The 24725-nt window shown below is 40.2% G+C and overlaps 1 protein-coding gene across 11 annotated transcripts in view; it reads left to right on the forward strand.

Annotated features, from left to right (window-relative positions):
• CACNA2D3 (calcium voltage-gated channel auxiliary subunit alpha2delta 3) overlaps positions 1–24725 on the forward strand; it is a 960286-nt gene that overhangs the window by 395458 nt on the left and 540103 nt on the right. The window lies entirely within an intron of this gene.

Genomic DNA, 24725 nt, shown 5'->3' on the forward strand with positions numbered 1-24725 from the left:
GTGTTGTTTTCAGTTCCTGGGTGGTAGTAAATACATGTTTCAGTTGCTGAAATGGGGGGTCTTATAATAAGAAAAAGCATAAAAGCAGGGTCGCAAACAATAAGTTATCGAATAAAATGTGCATGAAAATTTTAAGCTTCCACATGGAACTTTCAGGAATTTAATGATTGTGACTGGTCACCTCGGGCTGCCTCGGATTTCCAAAAATACTTTAATTTCTTCTCCATTTGGGGCACTTTTGATGAAAAATGTGGACTTCTGCTTCCATGTACCAGTATGACGAGTGGTGTTAAAAGCCTGAAAATCCTGGGAACAAACTCCAAATCTGAAGTGTACGGAAGCAGGGAGGTGAACCCTGGGGTCATCTGGTGGAAATGCCGTGCTGACAGATGTGAAGACGGAGGCTCTACAAGTGGACGACTCATGCAGTTGCAAAATCAATCCTGAGCAGAAGATCCAGGCTTCTGACTCAGACCTGAGATCATTCCTGTCTGTGATGATCACAGAAGTCCCTGGGTCCCTAGGACACTCTCTGATCCTGTGTGTGGCTTCGCCTCTGTCAGGAGAACCAGTGAGGTCTGGAGATGCTCGTTTCCCAATGGCCTCCCGGAATCCAAGATCCCCGGAGATGGCCAGCCCTAATGCTGTTGCTTCTGGGAAGGAGAATGTAGAGGTCAAACATTAAAGAGTGGCCTCTGGCTAGGCTACCCTTGGGTAATGAAACAGGAAGGACATTTGATGAGAAGCCACCCATGTATTTTGTCTTCCAAGGCTTTGGGACAATCACCAGCTTCTCCCAAAACTTCACTTGCCTTTGGTGTCTCCTTTGCACAGCCAAAGTAGAGTTGTGTTTTCAATGTGTTCTGGGTTGCCTGCAGGATTTCTCAGAAACCTCAAGCAGTTGGATAAGCTGTGTGATCTCCATTACCACCCTCTGGAAAACCTGTGGCTAATATTTCACAATGGCCCTGGAATCTGGGGTAGCTTCTCAGTGACCTGGCTTCCGTGGCTTCTCTGGGGTTAGATCAAAGACTTCAAAACAGCCCAAGCATGTGAAATGATTGCTAACTGTTCTCAGTTCTTCCACAGCTATTTGTTCTTGAAAGCCCAGCCTTTACATCTTTTTCCAAAAATTGTACACGGCATTCATTCTCCAAAGCAGTTGAAAAGCTAATAGACATTCTTATTTTATTCCACCCCTGACTACAGGCAAATCTGTTGCTAGATGAGTTTATCTGAATTCCATTTGCTTAGACCTTGTGAAATGAATACATTTGAATTAATTTGTAGCTTTCTGAGGAGAGGGAAGTGATGCTTTGAGGGGTTAAGCAATGTCTGTGTTAGTTTATATAAATGGATCTTTATGAGAGCAAACATCCTCACACCATGTTACCATATCAGGTCTATTGGTTTATACAAAATTTTCATTAAGTGATGCTAAAATATACACATGGGGAATTTGAAAATGAGTTTTTCCCTTTGAACAGCCGTATATTTATGTTTCTTTGGGTTGCGTTGGCGAATTAAATATATTTTCCCTTTTAAAGCTAACACTGGGGAGAAATATGCATCAATAAGTATGTAAGTTATAACTCCAATTCCCAAAAAACTGCATTTGCTGTATTTGGTAATTCTCTAATACTGTTTCTTTCCGTAATAATTAGAGCAGAATTGAGATGCCATAAAAGAAACTCCAGACTTTGCTGTCATTTGTTGGAGGGGGTGGGGAAATCAGAAGCATTTGGCTTCTTTATAAGTTGAAATTTTTATTATTGTATTTGTATTTCTAAATGACTGTGAATGGGACGGTGGTGGGTAAACTCATGAATGTTAATCTGGCTATAGCTTCCGCTTTCATAACACTTAGTTATTCTGTCCTTTATTACACTCTTATAGATGTTGATGGTTCAACAATGGGAGCTTTTAAACTAATGGAAGGCTTTCAACCAAATAGAATGCCTTCATTACTAGTGAGTAGGGAGATCTGAATGTGAATTGAGGTGGTTTAAACTAATCTAACATTTTTATAAAAGACTGATACCCATAATTTATGTTTATTTTCGGTTTTCTTTGATTTGAATAAATGAGGGCAGGGATTTATATTATTTCTCATCTTTTCAAAAACATGCCTAGCCTGGGGCCCAATTGCATTAGTCAATATAACAAACAAACCTGAAAGGTCAAGGGATTAACCTGAAAGGTCAAGGGATTAACACAGAAAAGTTTATTTTTTGCTTATGTAAATGCCACTGTGTGTCCATGAGCGGTCCAGGGCATTTATCTTCCAGTGGGAGACTCAGGGACCCAGACACCTTCCATTATATTATCTGGAATATGAAGCTACTGGAATTGCCACAAGGGAGGAAGACAGTGTGTGATACTGAGCCCTCTGTCAAGTACTTTAGATATGGAACGACACCTGTCACATCTATTCACTGCCCACAGGAACTACAAGGGATACTACGGAATGGAGGAGACTACATGGGATACTCAGCACTACTGTCTCAACAACCCCAACACATCACAGGTGCCTGGCAAATGTTAATTGAGAGAGCGAATGAATGAATCATGAATCCTGTTAAACTGCCTGGCAGTCGGAGAATGCTATTGCTATTTTCAATCAATAGAGAAGGAATTGAAAAGCACTGGAGAAGTATTAACCTTAATTGATTAACAAATATTAACCTTATTTGCATCATCAACAGCTCTAAGATTTGGTTGCTGGTTTTAAGTCCAGGTATCTCGGCTCTGCCCCACAATGATTTTTTTTTTTTTCAAGGTCCCAGCACAGCAGCCTGAAAACATTCCATTTTTTGATCCTAAAGGCCTCTAAAGCAAACAGCATCTTACAGTTTATTAGGTGGAAGTGTTTCAGAGCCTTTGCAGTGTGCATGGTAGGAATGGACCTTGTTCAGGTTACAGAGAACGTTAACCTTTATTGACAAGACGAAATTGAAGCCGTTTTCTCTCGCCACAGAGCAGTTCCCGATCTGTATTGTCAGCACGGAAGAGTTTATCCATTTTCTCCAAAACATTATCTCAAATGAAGTGTCAGAGCACTAAATGGATTTACCGGCTTCTCTTATTTGTTATTTTGATGTTCAGTTTTTTTAATCCCATTTATTTATTGTCATATGAAGTTAAAACAGTAACAGAAATAAACAGGGGAGGCTGAGCAAGAAAAAGATCACAACCTCACAATCTTCCATCTTATTCCTGAGTAATTGTTGCGGAATCCTTAAGGAATGTCCTTGTATTTAATTTCTAGTTTTCCTTTTCTTGACTCATGACATTTCATTTCCTCAACATATTGTAATTCAAACAGGTCAGTTCACTCAAACATATTCAGAACACTCACTAAATACAAGACAATGTATGATATAGGTATGTTGCAATAGATGCATGCTTTTCCATGATACCTTGTTAAGTTGCAATTCTGGAAAGCAGCCCAGGGCAACCAAAAATGGCATAGGTGTTGGACTTGATCACATCGAGTTTCCAATGTAGAGTTTGCCACCTTCTAGCTGTAGGACCCTCAGACAATTACTTAATCATGCCCAGCTGCAGTTTCCTCATGGGGTCAGATGGGGGCAGGAGAGTGTGCGGAAGACCTTAAGAGATCCTAAGCAAGGACACAGTACAGTCCCTGGACACATTACCCTCGATGTAGCTTCAGATAACACTGGTATTTTATGAAATGACATTGAACTTACTGTGTGTTGAAAATACAATAACATTTTCTAGATTTGGCAAAATCCTATATATTCTCAATGTGTCTAGAAAAGCTTATGGTTGCTCTTCATTCCTTTCTTTGCCCTGACCCCCAACAATATCCCCACCCCAAGTATATACTAAGTCAGCCTTAGTATATACCTAGCCCTAAACATTAGGCACCCTAGTGGTCACTGCACTTATTATCACTTATTTTTTCTTTATCTGAGAAGCTGTTCATAAGATGCTAGGTAGTGATGGAAAAGACAACATCATAATTTGTTAGCTTGGTAACTGGCACTGGAAGTCCCCTCCTTTTGTGGTGTGTATGCTGTGGCCTTGGAAGTCTCTTCCCCTAATTAACAACCTGTGAGAAATGCAGAAGTAAATCATCAGAGCAACTGGACCACTGTGATAGTAAGGGCTAGAACATTCTAAATTGCAGTACTAATCATGATAATAAGGCCACATATTTTGTGTCTCCCTTTTAATTGCTTCTTAACTCTTCTGAGTAAGAATGGCATAGTTATCATGATGTAGAGACTAAGGGGTGATTTATTTCTTCCTTAATCTGGGCTTTATGAAGAAACTTTTTTTAGTCTATTGGGAATTGAAGAAGAACAATTTAGGTAGATAATTTTAAATACAGTTTAATACACTAATAGGCAGCCCCCTGAATATGGATTTGCCTTAGAGGCAGGGGATATCGTCTGCATAAAGCATCATGCTCTAAAACCCAAGTACCCTGGTTGAGTCTTGCTCTTCTGCATTTGGTTACTCAGTTATGGATTCAAATTCATAGGTGAATTTTTTTTTTTTTTTTACTTGAACCAGAAAATCTATTTATTGGACACTTAAGGAGCTCATTATAGGATGATTAGTCTTTTTTTTTTTTTTAAAGATTTTATTTATTTATTTGACAGAGAGAGAGATAGCGAGAACAGAAACACAAGCAGGGGGAGCGGGAGAGGGAGAAGCAGGCCTCCTGCCGAGCAGGGAGCCCGATGTGGGACTCGATCCCAGGACCCTGGGATCATGACCTGAGCCGAAGGCAGACGCTTAACGACTGAGCCACTCAGGCGCCCCTAGGATGATTAGTCTTGTAAGTTGTTTTGCTGGTTTGGACCTAGAGGTCACATGTTCTGATTCAACCTACAGTTCTTGAATGTGAGCAATGAAACAATCAATGATTTCTTAGCGATGATTTTATATATAGTATGTTAGGTCAGTAAGTCCTTATAAAACCTTTGTAGTGTAGTATAGTAGACACCTTTTGAGGTCTCTGCCAGGCTAACAAGCCCCCTCCCCCCCAGTAGCCCCTCCATTCATAAGTGTGGGCTCCAAGAACCATGTTTGTGTTGCTTGACCTCATCACCATCCACCCATCCCAGGACCACCTGACACATGGTGGACCAATTACATTCCCTCACCTTGGATTTGGGAATTGGATAAAAATTTCAGTTTATCCTGGGCTAATCTCTGAGTAGAAAGGTGGAAACATGGAGAATCTATGCGTCTTTCTCTTTGCTCTATGAACCAATGGGCCAAAAAAGCAAGTCTTTAGAGAGGAGACTGGAAAGGGACAGAAAGGAGAAGTGAGAGAATTTAGCCCAGGAGTCTGGTGGCTTTCTTGATTCCAGTTCCAGGCCTTTCCTGAGGCTGGACTGCTTTCAGTCTCTTGAATTCCATCCAGCATCCTGAGGCTGGACTGCTTTCAGTCTCTTGAATTCCATCCAGCACTTTTATATCTTAAGATAAATTTTGTTACTTAAAAAAAATAACTAACATGAGTAGATGTTTTTATTTCTCTTTCACTTGTGAAAAAGACTGAAGCTCAGGGAAGTCAATCTTATGGCAAGAGTTGATGGCACTGTTCCTGAACTCTTGGTCAAGGTCCAGCAACCCGAGTCAAATTATAATCAAAAACGAAAGGGGGATCTTTGGCTCACTTATCTGGGTATTCCAAGGTGTAACTCTGCCTTTAAGGATGACTAGAGTCAAGATTTGACCAAAATCGCTTGATCAAATTTCCTTCCTTGCCAGCTCTTGGCTCTGTTTGTTTCTGTGTGGCTTTGTTCTCAGGAGAGTGATCTCTGAGTGTGGGGCAAGATGGCTGTTGGCAGCCCAAAGCAGCAACACTGCAACTTGTGACCCTTGTTAAAGGGTGTGCCAATGTAAGTCTCCCAGCATCCATTGCATTGCCTGAAGAGGGACTCTGATTGCTCAGCCTGGGTCACATGCTGGAGTATGAGGGCCCCCTTGATTGACATCTCCCCCTGTATCAGAAATTTGGGGTTTCATTAATGAAATAATGGAGAAGAGATGCTGAGCAGACCAAAGCAATCTTATTTCATCACATTTGCTGTTTTTTCCTACCTGAGTAGAAGTGACAGATGATGCTCATCTGTGTGACAGACTCCCATATGCAGTTTTTCTCCTCCAGCTGTTAGTCACCTCCACTCCCTCCCACTCAAGAAAATCAATCTGGATACAGATGATTACAGCTTATTATTCAGATATCCTTAAGTCTACTCTAACTAATTAGAAAAGGCAGTCCTTTGCAAATGTGAGTACTTCCACCATTTTCAGTAACAAGTGTGACACATTTCACAATTGCTTGGGGGCACAAATCCTGTGGTGAAAACCCCTGCTTTCAGATGGATGTTATCTAGGTCCATCTGAGATTGATGGTGAGGATAATTGTATCAATATCTTTTTTGACACAAGCCTACCTATTGAAAGCACATTTGAGTGCCTCCCAGCAGCCAGACCCTGTTGTAGACGCTGGGCTTCAAGCTGTGAACAAGACAGAAAAAGTTACGATATTTATATGGAGCTCAAGTTTTTAATGAGGGGAGGAGAGGGACATAAACTTATGAACAAATAAAAAGAACTTCGGATATTGAGTGCAATAAAGAAAATAAAACAGGGTACTGGGCCTGTTGTTGTCCAGTACAGTAGCTACTAGGCATGTATGGCTATTTAAAGTCGATTAAAATTTATTAAAATGAAATCAAGTTAAAAAATAAGCTCTTTAGTCACACCAGTGATATTTCATGTCCCCAATAACCATAAGTAGCTGGTTGCTGTTGTATAGATAGGGCAGATTCAGAATATGTCCATCATTGCACAAAGTTCTGTTGCATTGGGCTTGACAGTGACTGCAAAGATATAGCCAGGGATGCTTAGGAAGGCCTGCAGCAAAGCTGGAATTTATGCTCAGGCCTAAAGTGACCCATGCCAAGGTCTCGGGGAATAGCATTCCAGGCAGAGCAGACAGTAAATGCAAAGACCCTGAGATGGAAGTGAACCTGGCCTATTTCAAGATCCAATGATGGCCAATGTGTCTGATTGAGTTGGGGAGGCAGGGAAGAGTTTGATCAAGTATGATCTTGGGTTTTATCCTGCACCAGTGGAAGCCATTGCTTGAGCAAAGTAGTGACAACTTTGTTTAATTTCTGAAGAATCGTTCTGGCTGCTGGTGGGGAAGGGGAGTGGCAAGGTTAGAAGCAGCACACAGAAGACCTTCAGAAATCATGTGATGAATGAAAAACCTGATGAAGGGGCCCAGCCTAGCCGGGGTGTCCATTAGTCTGACATCTCTTTGCTAGGGCTTGGGCCCTGATAGAGCTCACAGAGGAGTTTCCAGATGCCTTGAAAGATCTCCTATCATGGTGTCGGATCGAGTGGTCAGCCAAATAAACCCTAGAGCATCCTGAGCCCTCAGAGCATGCGAGTTCCCCCAACAGTACCCCTGTCTTTCAAGGCCAAAGCCTGGATCACTGTTGGCTGCCCTCAGCTCTTCTGAGCTCCCACCATGTCTTGGGGACCACTTCAGGGCATTGCTGCTGTGGGATATTCATCCCTTCATATTTCTTCATTCATCTGTTATGGGCCAGCCATTGTATTTGGTGCTGGGATTACAGTGGCACAAGAAAACGCAGCTGTGGTCCCTGCAAACATATATCTCACACTGTAGATGGAGACTGTCTCAACCAGAGAATCACGTGGGTAAGTGTGTGATGACCCCAGGATGAGTGCTGTACATAAGCAATTCAAGAACACCCAACAGGGATGTCCTCAGTCAGAGAGGTCAGAGGAGGCTGCCCTGAGGGGGTGATAATTGGGCTGGATTTAAGGAGAAATAAAGATTATGTAAGTGGCAGCTGGAAAAAGTGTTTTGGACAGGGGGAACAGCATGGGCAGAGGCCACATGGACCATGGAGCAATAGACAGGCTAACAGCCCAGTGAGGCTGGGGTGGATGGAACAGAGGCAAGGTGGTGCTAAGTTGGGGGGCTGGGCAAAGTGGGTGAGGAGGGACCCACTGGGAAACCCATCACTGGGGAGTGGGAGATGATGGTGTTCTCGCCTTGCCTTTTCAAATACTTCCTTCTGTCTTTTGTCTACCAGTCAGCTCCACCATGATAGTGGCTTTTACTACTGTCAAAATCCTGTTAGCTAGAACTATATGAAATTACCAATAAACAACCATCTTTGACCCACAAAAAAGGCAGCTTTCTACAGTACAACCCAATACTGTGAGTCAAGCGCTAAACTGAGTGCTTTTTGGTTTTGACCCTTTATTTATTTATTCCTCCCAATGACTCCACTCTAACGTGGGTGGTTGTAATCCCATTTTATGGATGACGTAACTGAGAGATTGTGGCTAAGCAGCAGGGCCAGGATTTGAAACCAGCATGCTGGAGTTAAATGCTCCCACTCCAAGACTCTTAAAACTAAATGCCAAGTGGCCAGCTAGCTTGCAGGAAGCCGCAGTCCAAGGCCTGCATAAGTAGCTTGTGAAGTAGGCCGTTAATACTTGTATTGGAGTATTCTCAAGTGGCCAGAGATTCCAGATGGCTGGGAGAGGGATATTCATTATCTTTTTTTTTTTCAAAGAACTGTGACACTTGGGGAATTATAAATGAGTTAATGTAACATTAATACCTAGAAATATTCTGGAACAGATCATTAAAAAATCAATTTTCACACATGCGGAGAAGATGAGATTATTGAGTAGTAACCAGACAGCACTAGACTTTTGGAGAGGGGCATGGATGAGTAGCAATATATGTCGTCTCCCCACAGGATATGCATGCACTGGGAGTTTGGTATTTGCTTGGCTCATTTGGAACTAATGTTTCCTAGTAATTTTTATATTTTAATCTAAGTTGTAAAAAGCTGGCCATCATCCCAGAGCAGGGAAGGGGGAAAAAATGAGGAAAAGAGGAGAGAACCAAAACATATGAAGAGCCTGCTCTGGGCACTGTGCCCATTGCTTTGTACGTTTCATCCCATTCAATCCACAGAAAGACCTAAAGAGGTAGGTGTCACCATTGCCCTTTCACAGACAAGGAAACTGAGTCACAGAGCTGGTAGAGTGCCCTTCGGAATCAAACACAGTTTCAACCCTGGGCATCAGGCGCCGAAGCCCCTCCTCTCCTTCCCATACCCGGCTAATTTCCTGCTTCGAGAGTGGAGCATACGTTGAAATCCAGGCAGAGCGTCCCTGGGATGGGAATCAGGAGGCCCACCCATATCGCCCCCCTGACTGGGAACTAAGTTCCAGGCGGTGAGTGGGAGGGGTCTTCCCAATGGGTAGTGAAACATGAAAATGTAAGTGGTGCAGACAAGGAGTGTTGTATCCATTCATTCGTCCCACCACCTGACTGAGGATGTCCAGGCACTGTGCTTGGTGCCGGGGATGTGAGGATAAGAAAGGTGCCCTGTCTCTGGGAAGGACAGAGGTTCCTGAAATTCCGGGAGTGCCTGCATGCCCTTAGGGGGCTTACCTCCCCAAACAAACCCTCTAAGGGCTTCCAGAGGAAGAATACGAGCAAATACTGTGAAGGAAAGAGCCAAAAACCCCACTGATTTCCTGAGTTGGGAGAGGAGATCAGAACAGGCAGGGTAACTGGGAGGGAGAAAGGTGGCAGGGGAATGGGAGAGCCCTGAACCCTAACCACGGCTGCCTTTGATTGAGTTCTCACCTGTGAGAGGAGCTTGATGTGCAGCTTTGAAGGAGTTCATAGTTGCCTCACTTTATAGGTGAGGGAGTTGAGGCACATAAAGATCAGGTAAGGAGAGATGGGGATGATTGGGCGACAGGACGGGGGCTGGGTGGAGACTGAAGCCAGTCATGGGGCCAGGGGGGGGAATGTGCACAGGACAGGGACCCGCCCAGGTTGGAGGGTGCTGAGGCAAGTCTTCCTGATAGGTTCTTGGAGGTTCTTCATCATCAGGATGTGATGAGTGTACCAGTTAGGACTCAGTGCTTGCAAGTAACAGAAACCCACTCAAGTGAGCTCAGCAGAATTTATTATAAAGACTGAGAGGAGGGACTGCCTCAGGGAATTCCGGGGCATTGCTTCTACCTGCCCAGAAGGCAGGGAGACTGGGGCAAAAGGCTTCTGTGGAAACAAGTCTGTTGTTCCAACAGTAGCAAGAGGGCGGTGTGGCAAGAGTGGGGTGAGAGGCTGTTCAATGCAGGAGATCAGGTGGGCAAGGGGGGGCAGCGGCCAGACCACAGAGCCTTTCAAAGCCTGGGGGAAGGGTTTATTGTGAGGGTGGCAGGAAACCCCTGGAGAGTGACGTAGTTTGATTCACATTTCTCAGTAGTCACTGGCTGCTATCTGGCTGGATGGCAGGGGACAAGGAGTTGGTTGGGAGCCCAGGTGATAAGCAGCTGCCACAGTCCATTGCGAGGGGACAGTCACTGTGACGGTTAATTTTGTGTATCAGCTTGGCTAGGCCATGGTACCCAGCTGTTTGTTTGGTCAACAGATGACCCTCCCTAACCAGGGGTACCTTATCCAATCAGCTGAAAACCTCAAGAAGCAAAGACAGATTCCATGAGGAAGAAGCAATTCTGCCTCAAGATTGCAACATGAAAGCCCTGCCTGAGTTTCCAGCCTGCCTGACCCACCCTCTGGAACCTAGACTCAAGACTGCACTACCTGATCCTATAGATTCTGGATTTGCTACTCCCCACAGTCAGATGAGCCAATTCCTTCAATAAATCAGTATCTCCCTCTCTCTATTGGTTCTGTTTCTCTGGAGGACCCGGGCTAATCCAGAAACTTCCTATGTGGGTACTTGCTTTGCTTGACCACGTGTTCTAGGCCCAACCCGTATGCTGGATTTTCCCAGTTGGAGTCATCCTCAGGATCAGTGGCAAGTAGGTGAGAGAGGCACAGGCCCAGATCCCAGGGAGTTCAGTGTTGGTTGGTTCGACAGAACACACACATAGGAAACAACTGGAGAACCACACGGGCAGGATTTAATTAGAGCCAAAATGTGTGGAGCAGATACTTCCCGCCCATGAAGCAGGCCCTCTGTGGTGGGGCCTTGTCCTTCTGTTATGCAACTTACCCCGCAGGAAGGGGAAGCGGAAGTCACCCTTGGAAAGAGTGTGTCGCAGCCTGGGCCCCATATTGCGATCACTTGGGAGATGTTGAAAAAAAAATACCGCCTTGGGATTCGGATGTAATTGCTCTGAAGTTTGCTTAGACATCTGGATGTCACAAAGCTCCCCAGCTGGAGTTGAAAGTCACTGCCATAGGACATCTTGACGAGGAGATGAGGTGCCCCTCACCTGAAAAGAGTGAAGAGGGAACCAGGTCAGGGCTCAGAACACTGCATGTCCTGTCAGCTGCCTGTTTTTGTAAATAAAGTTTTATTGGAACACAGCCACACCCATTTGTTTATGTATCACAGTTGGCTACTTTTGCTAAAACAGCAGAATTGAATGTTGTGACAGAGACTCTCTGGCCTGCAAAACCTAAAATATTTACTATCTGGCTCTTTACAGAAATAGTTTGCCAACCCCTCAACTAGGAAGTGATGAGTTTTCGAGGATGTGGGTGGTGTGGGGGAGGCTGGGCCACCATTACTGAGAAAGCATATGGTCCTTGGGTTGAGATACAGCCTCAAAAGCCTTCTCCATACATACAGGCAGTCACCACCATCAGGTCAGAGAGATCACACAGACTGAAGCCTTTTTGCCGTCTAGTGACCGTTCCTGTTGAAACTTCACTCTACATGGTGCCTGGGATCTGGTTGAATCAATGAGATGGCCCAAGCTGTTGGATTCTACAGCTGACAGAGGGGTAGAGCGTTGAAGTATTTTCCCTGGCAGCACTGATCTCAGAACTGAAATGTACATATTCTGTGACAGTGACATTGAAGGAGAAGGACTCTGCCAGCAGGGGCGGGGTGGGGGGGGAAGGGGAATGTCCAGACAGCCCTTGGGGAAGCTGCAGGGTCATGGAGGTTATCACAGAGCTCCTGCCTTGTCCTCTTCATCTTATGGCGACTAGCACAGACCAGCAATTCCAGCCCCTTCTGGAGTCCCCTCTACCCCATCACTCTGGGTACCCCCTTCTGTCTGAATCTATGACATGGGTTGTGCAACAACACGACCTTGCCCTCCTATAGCTTCCCTTTCCCCAGGCCATGGGAGACACTGCTTACAGCATGATCGTCCTAACCTACTGAGGACATTCCCTGGAACCACATGGCCTGAAAGAGCTAACTGCAAAGACGAGTGTTAGGAATGTACCTCTAGTGGAACACCTGGTGACCACATGGATTCTGATGTTGGCCATTTGAGCTGTTATTCAGCCTACAGGTGCTAGGTGCTGGGATACAGTGGTGGGCAAACACAGGTTCCTGTGGTTGCAGAACTAGTCCCGTGGGGAGGGGGCTGTATTAACAAAACATCACACGAGGACTTATAAAGGGTCCCCCTGGTAAATGCTGAGAAGGACACCTCCCTGATCAGCTGTATTTGAGGACTGGTGCCTATGACACCTCTCACCCCAGATATTCAAAGTGCACATAGTATACTCTCAGAATGAGTTAAAGGTCCTGAGAAGTCCCAAAATGAAGAAATCTCTTTGCCCTTCCTTAAACCCCAAACTTTGATGTTTCCCAAACTTTGCTCACCATGGCCCACATTAAAAAAAATCCCTTACGAATAATCCATGGAGTGGCTTTATGTTGCACAGGTCATAATTTGGAAATGCTGCTGTGGAGATTCCTATTTGCTTTTATTATTATTTTTGTAGTTTGTTTGATAATGTGCACATGCTAGTATAATAGTTGGTAGGTAGTACACATGAGTTATACATATAGAGGGAGATGGTACTCAAAAACTTTTATGAAAAAAAAATTTTTAGAGCAGTTTTAGGTTTATGTAAAATTGAGGGGAAAGTACAGAGATTTTGCACACATTCCTGTACGTGCACAGTCTCCCCGGGATGGCGCCTTTACCAACGATGAACCTGCATGGACACCTCATCACCCAGAGCCCATAGTTTATCTTAGGGTTCACTCTTGGTGCCTTTCATTCTCGGGGTTTGGACACATGTATAATGATATGCATTTATCATTATAATACCCTAGAGACCACTTTTAGTGTCTTTAAAAACCTCCATGCTCTACTTATTCATCCCTCTCGCCGCTATCCTTGGCAACCATTTATCTCTTTACCGCCTCCAGAGTTTTGCCTTTTCCAGTATGTCATATGGTTGGAATTATACAGTAATTAGCCTTCTCAGATTGGCTTCTTTCACTCTGCAATCTGCATTGAGGTTCCTCCTGGTCTTCTCATGGCTTGATAGCTCATTTCTTTTTAGTGCTGAATAATATTCCGTTGTTTGGATGTATCACAGTTTAATTGTTCACCAACTGAAGGAAGTCTTGGTTGTTTCCAAGTTTTGGCAATTATGAATCAAGCTGCTCTAAACATCCATGTGCAGGTTTTATGTGGATATAAGTTTTCATTTCTTTCGGGTAAATGCCAAGGAACAGGGTTGTTGGATCATGTGGTAAGAGTATGTTTAGTTTTGTAAAAAAAAAAACAAAAAAAAACCCACCGAACTGTCTTGCACAGTGGCTCTTGCATTTTGTGTTCCCATCAGTAACGTTAGAGGGTGTCTGCTGCTTCACATCCTTGTCAGCATTTGGTGTTGTCAAGGTTCTGCATTTTGGCCACTCTACTAGGCATGTAGTGGTATCCCATTGTTGTTTTCTTTTGCATTTCTCTGATGACATATGATGTAGAACATCTTTCCACATGCTTTCTTGCCATCTGTATATATCCTGTGTGGAGGTGTCTGTTAAGGTATTTAGCCCATTTTTTAATCCAGTTGTTAGTTTTCTTATTGTTGAGCTTTAAGAGTTTTTGGTATATTTTGGATAACAGTCCTTTATTACATGTGTCTTTTGCAAATGTTTCTTCCCTTCTGTGCTTTGTCTTCTCATCATATTGACGTTGTCTTTCACAGAGCAAAAGTTTTAATGAGGTCCAGTTTATCAATTATTTTTTTCATGGATCGTGTCTTTGACATTGTACCTAAAAAAGCATCACCAAACCCAGGGTCATCTAGTTTTCTCCTGCATTACCTTCTAGGAGTTTTGTAGTTTTGCGTTTTATATTTAGGTCTCTGATCCATTTTGAGGTAATTTTTGTGAAGGGTAGAAGATCTGTGTATAGATTGATTTTTTTTGCATGTGGATATCCAGTTGTTCCAGCACCATTTGTTGAAGAGACTATATTTGCTCCTTTGTCAAAGATCAGTTGACTGTATTTATGTGGGTCTATTTCTGGACTCTCTAATCTGTTCTATTGATCTGTTTGTCTGTTCTTTCGCCAATACTGTGCTGTCTTGATTACTGTTGTTTTATAGAAAGCCTTGAAGTTGGGTAGCGTTAGTCCTCCAACTTTGTTCTTGTTCAATATTGTGCTCCAAAATTCTGTGAGAGAAATGCTTGATTTATTCCAGCCAGAAATTTTGTATTTCGAAAATCTTATTTTTATTTATTTACTATGGAAAATTTTATTTTTTTCTTTCGAAAATCTCATAACACCCTACTGCAAGGGTTGGCAAACTACAGCCCATAGGCCAGATCTTTTTTGTAATTGTGTAAAGTTTTGGTAAATAAAGTTTGAATGGAGCACAGCCGGGCTCATTCTTTTATGTATTGTCTGTGGCCACTGTCATGTTACAACAGCAAAGTTGAGATGTGGTAAAGACTCCATAGCTCACAAAGCCTAAAATACTTACCATCTGACCCTTTACAGAAAAAAGTATGCCTGCGCCTATCCCTGCCTTATTGACTCACTTTTAGACACTTACTCATTGGATCACTGCATTCTGAACTCATGCATGCTAGGTTCTGGGCAACAGTGCACCCGCCATTTTGCCCCTGGTATATTTTGCCACATTTTGTCCCCTGGTGTAATGTCCTTTGTACCCTGTCACACTTAGTAGCTTATCAGATTTACTCACAAAAGAATTAATTTACTCTGACCCCATGGGTGACAGGGATTCAGAAATACTGAGATGGAGTAATACATCTTTTCCTTGATCATATAGACAAAGCCACTGAGCCCCATAATTATAGCAATGAATTCCAAGGACCAAGAAATGATTCTTCTTGTTTGCACTGAGTCAACCTTTTCAAAATCAATACAGAATGGACAAATGGATTTGGGGAGGAGGCACAGAACTCCCAGTCATCCGTGGTGAATACTGAGCATTCTTGAGCGGAATCCTGCCTGTGCTTTCATCCTTCCGTCATTTGCATTCTGGTCTGTGAGAATTATTGAATTAAATGGCAGTTTAGAAGTTGCCTCCAGAGAGCCCGTAGGTGAACTGTGATTGTACTGGCCTTCACCAAGCTGGCTGAGGCTTTGTGTATTAATTTAGCATTCAGTTATAACGAAACAATGGCATTGAAGGCTTCCATTTTTACAAGCATCATAATATTATGTGAAGCACTTGGGTCTGTGGAAGGTTGAGACTTCAGTTAACTTGGAGCTGTGGGAAGAATCCCCAGTGATGTGTTCCTACAAAGCAGAGCCTTTCAGAAGAAGGGGCCTTCCCCTCCTTGACCAGTTCATGGGCTGGTCAAGGTGTCTCTGCCTAGTAGGGCGTTCCCTTGGTTCATGTTTCAGCAGAAAGATGTGATTTCTTTTGTTTTGGGGTGTCATATCATAATAAATTATGTTTTAAAAAACAGTTGTGGGTGGAATTTATTAAACTGAGTTTTGTTTCTGTAAAGTTTTTGCTTCAATAATTTAAAAAAGTTGAAGTCTTTTGTGACTTAAATTTTTTTTTATTGAAACAAATTTCTATGTAGTAAAATGCACAGTTCTTTAGTGAACAATTCAATGAGTACTGACAAATGAATGTACCTGAGTAACCCATACCTCATCAAGATAATAGAACATTTCCAGCAACCCAGAATGTTCTCTTATGTCTCTTTGAAATGGATCCCCCCTCCCCTCAGAGAAGCAACCCATGATTGCTCTCACTACTGAATAATAATTTTGCCTGTTTAGAACTTCATATAAATGGGATCACAATATGTTCATTTTTTGTTTCTGGCTTGTTTCACTCAAAATGTTTGTGGGATCCATCCATATTTTGAGTGTATCAGTAGTTTGTTCCTGAGTAATAATCCACTATATAAATATATCACAGATTTATTTATCCTTTCATCTGTTGATGGACACTTGGCTTCTAGTTTTTGGCTATTGTGAATGGGGCTTCCATTCACACCACATTTTTGTGGCTGTGTTTCCATTGGATAGATACCTGGGGTGGAATTACTGGATCATAGGGTAGATACATGTTTAACTTTACAAGAAATGGCAAAATGGTTTTCCAAAGTTTTTTATATTTCCTTGAGTAATGTATAGGATATCTACTTACTCCACATTCTTGCAAACATTTAGTATTTTCAGAAATTTTAATGTTAGTTATGCTAGTGAACGTAAAATTGCATCTGGTTGGAGTTTTAGTTTGCATTTCCCTGATGACCAATCATGTTGAACACTCTTTGGCTTGCATGTTAGTCATTCAAATACCTTCCTTTGGAAGGTGTTCAGATCTTTTGCCTTATATTTTCTTTTTCCTTTTTTTTTTTTTTTTTTTTTTTTTAGAGAAGGGGAGAGAGAGAGGAGGGGGGAGGGGCAGCGGAAGGGGGAGAGAGAGAGTCTTAAGCAGGCTCCATGCTCAGCGTGGAGCCCAACACGGGGCTTGATCTCACAACCCTGAGATCATGTCCTGAACAGAAATCAAGAGTCAGACATTTAACCGACTGAGCTACCCAGGTGCCCCAATTGCCTTCTATTTTCACTGATGTTTTGAGTTATAGGAGTTCTTTACATATTCTGTGTATAAGTCATTTGTCAGATGTGTATTATGAATTGTTTTTCCTCAATAATGGTTTTTCTATTTGCTTTAATAATAGTGAATTTAATGATTAAGATTTTTGAGTTTTTTTAAAGTCTAAATTATCAATGTAGCATACATGCTTTGTATGTCCTAAGAAATCGTTGCCTACCTGAAGGCTACAAAGATATTTATCATTTTTTTTTTTTGAGAAGTATTACAGGTTTAGCTTTTACATCAAACTCTGTCATCCATCTTGAATTAATATGTCTGTGTTGTGGATTAGGGGTGTGGATGTTGTTTTCATATGGTTAGTCATTTGTTCCAGCAAAATTTGTTGAAAATATTTTCCCCATTTAATTATGTAGACACCTTTACTGAAGCTCAGTTGACTCTATGTGTATGGCTTTATTTCTGGACTCTCTGTGCTCCATTGATCTTTTTGTCTATTCTAATGCCAATACCACACTGTTTTGATTAATTACATTTATAGTAAGACTTAAAGTCAGGAAATGTGACTCCTTGGACTTTTTTCTTCTTTTTCAAAATTGTTTTTGATATTCTAGATCCCTTTCATTTCTATGTAAAATTTATAATTAACCTGGCACCTCCTAGAAAAAGCCCACTGAGATTTTGATTGGGATTTCATTGAATTTTTAGATCAATTTGGGAAAAATTAACATCTCAATACCAAGTTCTCTAGTTCTTAAATAAGGCATTTCTTTTCATCTATGTAAACCTTTTAAAATTTCTCACAACAATACTTTGTAGGTTTTAGTATACAGGTATCACACATAATTTTAAAAATTTGTACTTAAGTATTTTATGTTTTTATACTATTGTAAATGTTATTGTTCTTTCAATTTCAATTTCCAACTGTTCTTTGTTAGTCTATTGAAATACAGTTGATTTTTGTATATTGATCTTATATCCTGTGACCTTGCTAAACTCACTAGTTGTAGTAGATTATGTGGATTCCTTAGGGTTTTCCAATATAGACAATCATATTGTCTGCAAATAAAGACAGTTTTTTCCTTTCCAGTTCCTAAGGCATTCATTCATTCATTCATTCATTCATTCATTCATCTTACTCTAATTGGCAGGACCACCAGTACAGTGTTGCATAGAATTAGTAAATCCATCCTTGCCTTGTTCTTGATCTTAGGGAAAAAATATTCAGTGTTTCATAATAAATATAATATTAGCTATAGGTTTTTTGTAAGGTGCTCTTTATTAGATTGAGGACATTTTATGCTATGTCAAATTTCCTATAAGCTTTTATGATGAACAGAAGTTGAATTCTTTCAAATGTTTTTTCTGCATTGGTTTGGTAATGTGATTTTTTTCTTCCTCATTCTTTTAATGTGGTGAACTGTGTTCATTGATTTTTCAAATAAACCAACCTTGAATTCCTAGGGTAAGTATAATTTAGTCATGATGTATTATCCTTTTAATTATAGTTGGATTTGATTCAATATTGTATTAGCATTTTTGCCTCTAGGTTAATGAGAGATATTGGTGTATAACATATATATTTTTAAAGATTTCATTTATTTGAGAAAGAGAGAGAGAGTGAGAGAGAACACGAGTGGAGGGCAAGGGCAGAGAGAAAGGGAGAAGCAGACTCCCCACTGATCAGGGAGCTGGACATAGGGCCCGATCCCAGGACCCTGGGATCATAACCTGAGTTGAAGGCAGACACTTAACTGACTGAGCCACCTAGGTGCCCCTGTAATTTAATTTTTAAAATTTTCATGTCTGATTTGGATTCAGAGTTATGTTGCCCTCATTAAATAAGTTGGGAAATAGTCCCTTCTCTAATTTTCTGAGTTCCTATAAGATAGTTCTATTTTTTCCTTATATATTTGATAGAATTCATCATTTAAGGCATCTGAGCGTAGAGCTCTTTGTTTTAGCATGGCTAGTAATTGTGAACTCAATTTTATGTGTATATATAGAACCAGTCATATTTTATATTTCTTCTTGTGTCCATTTTGGTAGTTTCTATTTTTCAAGGAATTGGCTTTTAACTCAAGTTATCAAATATTAGCATCAAGTTGTTTGTAATATTTCCTTATCCTTTCATTATCTGTAGGATCTCTAATGCTGTTTCTTCTTTTATTCCTGATACTAGTATTTTGTACTTTCTTACATTTTTCTTCATCAATCTAGCTAGGGTTTTAAAATTTCATTCGTCATTTTAAAGAACCAAATTTTGATATCATTGATTTTTTCCCCATTATTTTTTTCTATTTTTATGGTTTCTGCTTTTATCTCTATTATTTCATTCCTTCTTTAAACATTGAGTTTCATTTCCTCTTCTTTATCTATCTTTTTACAGGAGTATCTTAAACTATTCATCTCAAAGTTTTCTTCTTTTCTATTATAAGCTTTTAAATCTGTAAATTTTCTCTAAACTAGGTTTCATTTTTATTTTTATTTTTAAGATTTTATTTATTTATTTGACAGAGAGAGAGATACAGCAAGAGAGGGAACACAAGCAGGGGGAGTGGGAGAGGGAGAAGCAGGCTTCCCGCTGAGCAGGGAGCCCAAAGCGAGGCTCGATCCCAGGACCCTGGGATCATGACCTGAGCCAAAGGCAGATGCTTAATCATTGAGCCACCCAGGCACCCTCTCTAAACTCGGTTTTAGCTGCATCTGGCAAATATTGATTTTTTCATTACCATCCATTTCACAATATTTTCTAATTTCTCATGTCATTTTCTTCCTTGACACATGTATTATGAAGTAGTGTGCTGTTTAATTTCCAAATCTTTGGGGTTTTTCTAGATACCATATTTTCTTAGATATCATTGATATTTTTCATATCATTATCATATATTGACCTCTAAAATTAGCCCATTGTTATCAGAGAACATACTATGTGGGTTTCAGTCATTTTAAACTTATTGAGATTTGTTTGGTAGCCTAGTGTGTGATCTGGAAAAGAATGTGTGCTCTGCAATTGTTAGGTGTAGAATTCTATAAATTCAATGAGGTTACGTTGGTAAATGGTGTTGTCACATGAACACCCCCCAATAAATGTCCTTAGCACTGTGTCTTTATCAAGCCTCCTGGTGGGCAGCATTTCAAATGTGTTGTCACAGTTCATCGCTGGAAGAATTAATGCATCTTATGTGATTGCACCAGAAGATAACTCTTGGAAATCTGAATCTGGATTCCTGGGGACTTTATCCCATGTGGTCTCTTGGCTGATTTTGCTTTATATCATTTCACTGTAAGGAATCTTTTCCAATAACCAACTTTGGTTTCATTCATTTTCTCTATTGATTTCCGGTTTTCAATTTCATTGACTTCTGCTCTGCAAATAAAACAGAGTTTTATTTTTCTTCTGGTTATTTTGGATTTAATTTGCTCTTCTTTTTCTAGCTTTCTAAAGTATAAGCTTAGATGATTAATTATTTTCCTTTTCTAATGTATGTGTTCAATGTATAAGTTTTCTTCTAAGCTCTGCTTTTGCTGCATCTCACAAATTTAGTAAGTTGTATTTTAATTTTTATTTAGTTTATAATTTCTCAAGAGTTCTGTTTTGACCTATGTTGTTATTTAGAAGTACGTTCTTTGATCTCCAAATATCTTGGGATTTGTCCAGCTATCCTTCTGTTATTGATGTCTAGTTTAATTCCGGTATAATATAGAAGCAGAAATTGTGTGATTCCTATTTTTTTAAAATTTGTTAAGGTGTGCTTTATGACCCAGAACATGATCTATTGCTGTTTGTTCCATGTGAGCTTAAGAAAAATGTATATTCTATTGTTGTTGGATGAAGTATCCTATACATGTCAATTAGATCTCATTGATGGGGCTATTCAGTTTAACTATATTTTCCCCAATTTTCTGCTTGGTGGATTTGTCAATTAGTGATAGAGGGGTATTGAAGTATTCAACTATAACAGTGAATTCATTTATTTCTCTTTGTAGTTCTATCAGTTTTTACCTCACATATTTTAACACTCTGTTGTTAGTGTATGCATGTTAAGAATTGTTATGTCTTCCTGGAGAATTGACCCTTTTATCATTATGTGATGCCCATCTTTTTCCCTAATAAATTTCCTTGCTTTGAAGTCTGCTTTGTCTGAAATTAATATGTCTACTCTGACTTTCTTTAGATTAGTGTTAGCATGGTATGTCTTTCTTTGTCTCTTTACTTCCAATCTATCTGTTCTTTATATATACAGTGAGTTTTTTGTAGAAAACATATAGTAGGGTCTTGTTTTTTCATCTACTCTTACAGTTTCTGCTTTTTAATTAGTGTATTTAGACCATTCACATTTAAAGTGATTATCAATATAGTTGGATTAATATTACCATATTTGTACCTGTTTTCTATTTGTTGATTTTCTCTCTCTTCCTTCCTTCCTTCCTTCCTTCCTTCCTTCCTTCCTTCCTTCCTTCCTGTCTGTCTTTTACTCTTTTTTTGCCTTCTCTGGATTTAATTGAGCATCTTACATGAATTAATTTTTTCTTCTTTCTTAGCATATGAATTATACTTCCTTTGAGTATTATTTTAGTGGTTGCCTCATAGTTCACAATATATACATTTACAACTAATTCAAGTCCACTTTCAAATAGCCCTGTACCACTTCATGAGTACTATAGGTAGCTTTTAACAGAGTATTCCAAGTTCCTCGCTCTTGTTCCAACACTGCTGTAATTCATTTCACTTATCCATAAACTATAATCACCCAACAATTTGTTTGTATTATTATTTTGAATGAACTTATCTGTTAGGTCAGTTAAGAATAAGAAAATGATTTCTATATCATTGATTTCTGCTCTAATTTTTATTATTTCTCTTCTCCTGCTGGATTTAAGCTTTATTTGCTGTTCTTTTTCCAGCTCCTTTAGGTGTAAGGTTAGATGGTGTATTTGAGATGTTTCTTGTTTCTTGAGAAAGGCCTGTTTGCTATATACTTCCCTCATAGGACCACCTTTGCTGCATCCCAAAGGTTTTGAACAGTTATGTTTTCATTTTCATTTGTTTCCATGAATTTTTAAAATTCTTCTTTAATTTCCTGGTTGACCCATTCATTCTTTAGTAGGATGCTCTTTAACCTCCATGTATTTGTGTTTCTTCCAAATTTTCTCTTGTGATTGATTTCAAGTTTTAAAGCATTGTGGTCTGAAAATATGCATGGTATAATCTCAGTCTTTTTGTACTGGTTGAGACCTGATTTGTGACTCAGTGTGTGATCTATTCTGGAGAATGTTCCATGTGCACTCAAGAAGAATGTGTATTCTGTTGCTTTAGGATGAAATGCTTTAAATCCATCTGGTCCAGTGTGTCATTCAAAGCCCTTATTTCCTTGTTGATCTTCTGCTTAGATCATCTGTCCATTGCTGTGAGTGGGGTGTTAAAGTCCCCTACTATTATTGTATTATTATCAATGTGTTTCTTAAATTTTGTTACTAATTGGTTTATATATTTGGCTGCTCCCAAGTTAGGGGCATAAATATTTACAATTGTTAGATCTTCTTGTTGGATAGATCCTTTTATTATAATATAGTGTCCTTCTTCATCTCTTATTACAGTCTTTGGTTTAAAATCTAGTTTGTCTGATATAAGGATGTGGAGAAAGGGGAATGCTCTTACACTGTTTGTGGGAATGCAAGCTGGTGCAGCCACTCTGGAAAATAGTATGGACGTTCCTCAAAAAGTTAAAAAAGAGCTACCCTATGACCTAGCAATTGCACTACTAGGTATTTATCCAAAAGATACAAACATAGTGATGCGAAGGGGTACATGCACTCCAAAGTTTATAGCAGCAATGTCCACAATAGCCAAAATATGGAAAAAACCCAGATGTCCATCGACAGATGAATGGATAAAGAAGAAGTATATATATACACAATGGATTACTCAGCCATCAAAAAGGATGAAATCCTGCCATTTGCAATGACATGGATGGAACTAGACGGTATTATGCTAAGCGAAATAAATCAATCAGATAAAGAAGAATACCATATGATTTCACTCATATGTGGAATTTAAGAAACAAAACAGATGAACATAGGGAAGGAAAAATCAAATAAGATGAAAATTGAGAGGGAGGCAAACAAGAAGAGACATGAACTTTAGGAAATAAACAGGATTGCTGGAGGACAGGTTGGGGGGGGACGGGATAATTCGGTGATGGACATTAAGGAGGGCACTTGATGTAATGAGCGCTGGGGGTTATATGCAACTGATGACTCATTAAATTCTACCTCTGAAACTAATAAAAAAAGAATAAAAAATGATTATTTTATTTCACTTTCATTTATTCCTGCTGTAACAGTCTTCTTTATGTAGATCAGAGTTTCTGACCTATAACATTTTCATTTTCTTAAAGAACTCTTAACATTTTTTGCAAGGCAAATCTACTCCCCCAAAATTTCTTCAAATTATATTTGTCTAAAAAGGTATTTATATCTCTTTCACTTTTGAAAGACAATTTTGCTGGATACAGAATTCTAGTTTGGTGGGCCTTTTCTCTGAACACTAAGTATTTTACTCCACTGTCTTCTTGCTTACATGGTTTCTGAAGAGAAATACGATATAATCCTTATCCTTGTTCTTCTATAGGTAAGATTTTTTCCCCCCTCTCTGGGTTTTTCAAGATTTTCTTTTGGTCTTTCATTTTTTTGCAGTTTGATATTATATGCCTAGGTGTACATTTCTTTATATTCATGTACTTCATGTTCTCTGAGCTTTTTGGATCTGTGGTTTGGTGTTTGTCATTAATTTTGGAAAATTCTTAGCCTTTATTACTTCAAATATTTCTTCAAATATTTCTTCTGTTCCTTTCTTTCTTCTCCTTCTGGTAATCCCATTACATATCTGTTACACTTTTTGTAATTGTACCACAGTTCTTGAATGTTCTGTTCCCTTTTTTTTTCTTTGCTTTTGAGATTGGAAAGTGTCTTTTGACATATCTTCAGGCTCACTCATTATCTCCTTGGCGGTGTCCAGTCTGCTGATGAGCCATCAAAGGCATTCCTCATTTCTGTTACAGTGTTTTTGATTTCTTGCATTTCCTTTTGATTCTTTCTTAGAATATCCATCTCTCTGCTTATATTATCCATCTGTTCTTACTTGTTTTCTACTTTTTCTATTAGTGCCCTGAGCATATTAATCATAGTTGTTTTAAATTCTCAGTTTGCTAATTCCAACCATACTTGCCATCTTGGAATACTGCTCAGTAGATAAGAGTGCAGACTCTGGAAGTAGACTGCCTATGTTCGAATTCTGGCTCTGCTCATCAGCTGTGTGATCTTTCACAGGGTACATCAGTTCTTTCTACCTCAGTTTCTTCATTGGTGAAGTGAGAATACTCACAAAACCTACCTCATAGAATTGTTACGAGAAATGAATGAGCCCATGAAAAGCACTTAGGGGGCACCTGGGTGGCTCAGTTGCTTAAGCATCTGACTCTTGATTTCTGCTCAGGTCATGATCTCAGGGTTGTGAGGTCAAGTGCCGCGTTGGGCTCTGTGCTGAGGATGGAGCCTGCTTAGGTTTCTCTCTCTCCCTCTCCCCCGCCCCTCCCCCCCAATAAATAAATAAATAAATAAATAAATAAATAAATAAATAAGAAAGCACTCAGAATAATGTCTGGCACAAAGTAAGCATTCTGTATATGTTAGGTGATGATGATAGTGACAATGACTAGGATGATGATGAGAGCCGTTTGCACCACGTGGCAGCAAGCTCCCATCCAAGGCCCGTTGCCTGTGTTGTCTCCACTGCCTGGAGTGCTTCCCCCCGGATGCCCACACAGCTTGTTCCTCCTGTCCTTCAGTCTCTGCGTGAGTGTCCCCACAGCAC

Source organism: Phoca vitulina, unplaced genomic scaffold (genome assembly GCF_004348235.1).
Source record: "Phoca vitulina isolate PV1807 unplaced genomic scaffold, GSC_HSeal_1.0 scaffold13, whole genome shotgun sequence".
NCBI lineage: Eukaryota > Metazoa > Chordata > Mammalia > Carnivora > Phocidae > Phoca > Phoca vitulina.